The sequence below is a fragment of the Nicotiana sylvestris genome, chromosome 7 (genome assembly GCF_000393655.2).
Source record: "Nicotiana sylvestris chromosome 7, ASM39365v2, whole genome shotgun sequence".
Lineage (NCBI taxonomy): Eukaryota > Viridiplantae > Streptophyta > Magnoliopsida > Solanales > Solanaceae > Nicotiana > Nicotiana sylvestris.
This window is the reverse complement of record NC_091063.1, coordinates 137,146,988-137,153,756: the sequence shown is the minus strand read 5'-3', so window position 1 is coordinate 137,153,756 and position 6,769 is coordinate 137,146,988. Positions and strand designations below refer to the sequence as shown.

Below are 6,769 nucleotides of genomic sequence, written 5' to 3'. Positions count from 1 at the left end.
TAGAGGGGCTCGTCCAAGCGCAATAACAAGTCATCTCGTGGCATAATCAAACAGGCCCTCGGCCTCATAATAAGCCACCTCATGGCGTAACAAATCAGGCCCTCGGCCTCAAAATCATGAATCAGTACACACTGCTGCGGCGCGCATCCCGATCTCATAATATCCTCACAACACAGGCCCTCGACCTCACTTAGTCAGAAATCTCTCAAGCCACTCGGGCACAGTAAAACATGATGCTCAACCCAAAATATCATTTAAAATGTCAAAACAGAGTAAATACGGTTGAGTTATGAAAACAGTAGTATACAACATGATTGAGTACAAATATGAAGTCAAAACAGTGAGGAATAGTAGTAAAAATCCCTTAAGGGTCCAAAACAGTTGGCACGAGGCCCAAATATGGCATTCAGCCCAAAACATGATAATACTTTCCAAAACACAATAATATCGAATGGCTTTCAATCAAATATGCAGTTTAACAGTCATACGGGACGGACTAAGTCACAATCCCCAACGGTGCATGACCCCACGCTCGTCATCTAGCGTGCGCGTCACCTCAAAGCAGCACAATGATGTAAAATCTGGGGTTTCATACCCTCCGGACAAACATTTACAATCATTACTGACCTCAATCCGGTCCAAACTCTAGCCCGCGATGCTTTTACCTCTCGACTCGGCCTCCGAATGCTCCAAATCTAACCAAAAACAGGTTCATACCATCAAAATATTCCAAGGGAACAAAGCCCACTCGAAAATAACCAATTTACACCAGGAGCCCCGAATTTGGCCAAACCTGACCCCCAGGCCCACGTCTCGAAAATTCGATAAAAACCACAAAACTAGAATCCTTATTCTCTCACGAGTCTACCCATAACAAATTCATCAAAATACGACCTCAATTGCCCATTCAAATCCCCAAAAGAATTCTCAAACTTTTCTTCCATTTTTCCCAATTTCCACTTTAATTTCTCAAATTAAATGATGAAATTCAAGACTAAATCATGGAATTAAACCAAATATGAATGAAGAATACTTACCACAATTATTCCACTGAAAATATCCTCAAATTTCACCTTCTCCCGAGCTCTCTAATGGTTTTTTGTGATATTGGACTTAAACCCTCGATTTTTAAAATATAATCTGACTGCCCAGATATTTTCTTCATCGCGAACGCGGCAGCACCCTCGCGTTCGCGAAGCACAAAGCTTCTCTGACCAAAATTCTCTCCTTCGCGAACGCGAGGGCCCACCTGCGAGCGCGAAGACCACACAGCTCGACCCTACGTGAACGCGATATCCTGGTCACGAACGCGTAACTTGATCTTCTGAACCTTCGCGGACACGGGACCTGCATCGCGAACGCGAAGAACAGACCTGCAGCCTCACTCAACAACCCTTAGCGAACGCGAGGCCCTATCTCGAACGCGAAGACCACACAACTCGACCTTACGCGAACGCAATATCCTGGTCACGAACGCGTAACTTGATCACCTGAACCTTCGCGAACGCGGGACCTGCATCACGAACGCGAAGAACAGACCTGCAACCTCACTCAACAATCCTTAGCGAACGCGAGGGCCTATCGCGAACGCGAAGAAGAGTTTTCTGCAACAAAAAACACCAACAAATCTGCCAAGTCCAAAGTTCAAAAATTGATATGTTAACCACCTGAAACACACCTGAGGACCTCGGGACCTCAACCAAATATGCCAACACATCCCATAACCTCATTCAAACTTGTTCCAACCTTCGGAACGCTAAAAACAACATCAAAACATCAAATCACCCTCGGATTCAAGCCTAAGAATTTCAAAACTTCTAAATTCTGCTTTTGATCAAAAAGTCTATCAAACCTCGTCCGAATGACCTGAAATTTTACACACACATCACAAATGGCACAACAGACGTACTCCAATTTTCGAAATTTTATTCTGACCCTAATATCAAAATTTTCACTACCAACCGAAAAATGCCAAATTTTCAATTTCGTCAATTCAAGCCTAAACCTTCCACGGATCTCCAAAATACATTCCGATCACGCTCCTAAGTCCCAAATCACCTAACAAAGCTAACCAAATCGTAAAAATTACAATTCGATATCATATAATAATAAGTTAATACTTGGTCAAACCTTTCAAATTTTAAGCTTCAAACTGAGAATTGTTCTTCCAAATTCATTCCGATTACCCTGAAAACCAAAACTGATGATTTACATAAGCCATAATACATCACACGGGGCTAGTCATGCCTGGGAACTGGCGAGCAAAGTGCAAAAGTTCAAAACGATCGGTCGGGTCGTTACAATTATTTCATGTGCACCTCGACTAATTTAACTAATACCTACAATCTCTTATCAATAAAAATGTTGAATAAACCAGTTCATCAACTTAGCTTGTTTCCTTATTTTTCTTTTCAATAGTTCAGAAATCACTATTACTTGGTGCTCATTGATCTAAAATGGGTTTTTTTTGGTGTGTGTGTGTGGGGGGGGGGGGGGGGACGAAAAAGAGAAGGAAAAAAGTGACTTTGACAATGTTATAAAATACCAATATATCTATATGTTATGTTAGCAATATCATTCTTGCATGAAATATCTTAATATTATCCTTTACTTTAGGGGTCGTGTAATTACCGGGATAAGGATATTAATATCGGAATAAAATTTGGATTGTATTTATTCCCATGTTTGATTGTGCTATTAACTAATGCCAATATAATTTTATATTAAAACGATAGTTTACCTATTCGGGGATAGTTAATCTCATGGGATATCAGCCCATAGGATATTTTTGTTTATCCCATAATTAACAATCCCTTAGAATATTATAGTTGGTCATTAGTAAATTTTCTAGTACTTGTCCTTGTCTTTAACGAAAACTATCGCGAACAGATTAATGTGCCAAAATACTTTGAGAAAAGTGCACAAAATTTTCTCATGTACTTGTAACAATGGTGTATATTTAATTTTAGATAGAAGGTCGGTTAGGACCAGTGGCAGACCCAAAATTTTTATCAAGCGGGTTCAAAATGCAAAGAAATAAATATACAAAGAGGTCAACAAAAACTATATATGAATAAAATATATTATTAGAAATGTTCTCTACGAGTTCTCATTTCTTGAAGCGTATTCATAATAGTCTCATCAAAAATGGTGTTAAATATTTTTCTTTCTACATAAGGTACCAAATAACAGCTCATGAATTCGTCATTCATTCAGTTCCGCAATTCACTCTTGATCAACTTCATCGCCGAGAAAGTTCTTTCAACTATAGCAGTGGCAACTGGTAGAAGCAAAGCAAATTTCACAAGGTGAAACAAAATGGATAATTCAAATACTTCTTTGTTTTAACTAGTGTGTCAGAAATATCAACAAGTCCTTGTAGATTTGGAGAACCTTTCATCAACATCACGAACATCAACAATATAAGTTTCAAGTTAATTCTTGAGCGTAACCATTATATTCTCATCAAAATCGCCAGGATACAATTCAGCCATCATCAATATTTTATTTATGTCAAAACTGGAAAATGAATCAACTGGATTTAAGCAAGCTACTCCAACAAGCAAGTTCGTTGTCACCTCATTAAAACGAGCATTGAGTTCTTGAACTTGCCAATCAATAATCTTAAAAAATATATCAACACGATAGTGATGTAAAACAGTATAATCAACAACTTTACGTCGAGATCTTCCAGAGTAAACATAGAAGTCATCAAAGTTTGGTATCAAAATATTATACTTGACACAAAATGTAGACACCTTATCAATAAGTGAATCCCATTTTTCTTCTCTTAGATTTTGCAACTGTTTCTTTTTCACTTAAACAAGTAGAATAGCATTTGCAATATCTTGCTCCTTTTTTTTTGTAAGGACGTATTAAGCTCATTTGTGATCTCCAAAACATCTCTCATTAGGTGCAACATGAAAGTAACCTCAAATGTTTGACAAGTGCTAAGATATCCCTTTGCCTTAACTCTTTCTTCTAAATTCCGGGCATCAACAATGATAGTATCAAGAACATCAATAATTGAGCCAAACATAGAAATAAAGTTCTTAAAAGATTTGTAGTGTGAACTCCAACGAGTATCGACAACTCTGGCAAGACCAAGTTCTTGATTCAAACCCCTACCAGTTTCAAGTTCACCCATGTCTAATGCCTCTTGAACTTTTTCTGCTTGAGATTCTCGAAGATCATCCATATGTTTAAAAGAGCCTCCCACTATATTCAATACATTAGAAACGAACAATACAAGTTCTCCCACTTCAAGACACTTTTTAGATACCGCCAATAAGAGTCAATGGAAGTTGGTGTGCAAAATAATGAATGGAATAAACGGATTTACTTTCTTATTGAATCAAAGTTTTGAGGCCGTGTAAATCCTCTTGCATGTTGCTTGCTCCATCATAACATTGTCCACACACATAAGATAAACTTAAAGAATGTTGAGCAAGGTAATCAACAATTGCTTTCTTTAAACATAAAGCACTAGTATTACGAACATGAACGATCCTAGTAAAATGCTCCACCACAGATCCACATCTATTAACATATCACAAGACAATAGCTAATTGCTATTTGTGTGATACATCACATGATTCATCAATTAGCAATGCAAAAAGGTCTCCATTTAGATCGTCCATAATTGCTTTAAGTGTTTCAATTTTACATGCAATGATAATATTTTTTTGAATTTTATGAGAGGTCAACTGATCATTCTTTGGAGCCTTTTTCAACACAAGATCACGGATTTTATCGCACTTCTCTGCATACCATGAAAGAATCTCAAGAACGTTACCCTTGTTTAATGATGATTCATCTTCACGATGTCCACAGAATGTCATTCCTTGATTTAATAGGAGCCTCACAACCTCAATTGAAGCCTTTAAGCGAATTGTGTATTCGAGCTTGGTTTGACTGGATTGCCTATCAAATGAAGTTTGAATTGACTGTTTTTTGTTTTAATAAATCTTCACATTTCCTTTTTGCATGATTATGAATACTGCTCGACTTACCAATATGCATATCGAATCTCTTCTTTTTTTGTCAACTCTTAAATCCTAAACTTGAAAATACATCACCTCCACCTTGATGAATGCTTCATCTTGAAACAAGTAACAATACAAAAAATAAGCTCCATTTTCTATCACATTGTACTCCAACCAATTATCATATTCATCAAACCATTTAGGATTGAAACTGCGCTTTAAGCTCGAAAAATCTCTTTGAGGAAACTTATGATATCGGGGTTGGTAAGGACCTCTTCAGAGATATTCTCTTCTAATCTCATCACGCTCATTTGGATGATAATCTCTAGTGGGTATTCTCTCCTTTGGATCAGTCGGTAAAGAATCAAGATCTATTCCTTGCCTTTGTCTTTTAGAGGATTGAGGTTGCTCTTCTAATTGGTTCAAATTTTGTTCCACGAGAATAGCAATTGGAGAGGATGAACTTGGTTATGGCAACTTAGAAGATACTAGAGGGTAAAATCTCTTCATTGTAACACAAATTGGATTACCAAATTAGAATTAGAATTAGAAGAATAATTTTGTATATGTTTAACCTTAAATTTAAACTAGAAGAATTAATGTGGCTGAAGACAACCCAAGTGACGATCACTCATAAGATTACAGAACTATTGTAATGAAGGAAACATAACTGATTTCTCACTCAAAACATAACTGTTGATTCAACAATGAGCCAAGGAAAATGTCCTTCACCGCATCAAGGAACACAACTGATTTCTATTCCATATCAAAAGTACAAACTAAAAAAGGATTTCTCACTCAAAACCAACAACAACAATCTGAGATTGCTAAAGAGAAAAAGTGCTTAACTTCTCAATATAAGCAAGTTTATTACTCTCAATTTCTCACCTTTCCCCATTTTCCATTAAGATTAAAAATATAATAAAAAAAGACATTTAACATGGTATATCTCAACTTGAAATTTGTTTCTCAGCCAAAATCCATTCAAACAATCTAATTTTTTTTCAAAGCATAAATTACAAAAATCTGCAATATAAGCAAGTGAAAAACCTGATAGTGATAATTGACGGGCTGACGTCAAAAGACGGAGAGAGACGACCCAACGAGAAGCGGCAACGGCTCATGTCTATTGGAGGAGACGACTATGAAGCAATGTTCTTTAAAATCTAACTACAACAAAGAGAAGAAAACACATAAAGGTGAAGGAAATTTATTGGGATTAAATCTTTATGCAAAAGAGGAATAAATACTAAAAATTGAAAAACTAGAATTGGTTCTTATTGATCACATGAACTTTTAGTTAGATACTAACTAATATGAAGCCCTTTGTCTTTGAGGGAGATGACCTTCTGGGCAGGGGCTAACGGAGGAGGTGACTATGGAAGCGATTCTCTTTGAGATTGAACGAGAGAGAGAGAGAGAGAGAAGGGGGGGGGGGGGGCATCGAAGGGCTTGGGATTAGAGATTCTGATTGTTTTTTGATTGGGGGAATTGGGGGATATTTTTAAAAAACATAAACGATGTCGTTTTTATGGGAAAAAAGACCTATATTAAAAAAAAAAACTAAAAATAGAGGGCATATGTGACTAACTGGTTTTGAACTCAAGACCATGTGAAAATTTTGAACCATCTTTACCAATAAACTAGGCAATTTACTTGTTTGAAGTAGGTTTAAAATAATCTTTATACCATTAATTTTTCGAAGACAGAAAAAATATACCTATATACACAATACTATGTGGGTCCGCCTCTGGTTAGGACTTAGGATCAAGAATAAATATACT

At 36.7% G+C, this 6,769-nt stretch overlaps 1 long non-coding RNA gene across 1 annotated transcript; it reads right to left on the bottom strand.

Annotated features, from left to right (window-relative positions):
- Positions 1 to 3,066: 3,066 nt before the first annotated feature.
- LOC104245373 (uncharacterized) lies at positions 3,067 to 6,463 on the bottom strand. Its single transcript, XR_715718.2, has 3 exons — positions 6,298 to 6,463; positions 6,036 to 6,155; positions 3,067 to 3,280 (listed from the first exon to the last, which is right to left on the bottom strand). It is a non-coding gene; the product is annotated as an uncharacterized lncRNA (long non-coding RNA).
- Between the last annotated feature and the right edge of the window lie 306 nt (positions 6,464 to 6,769).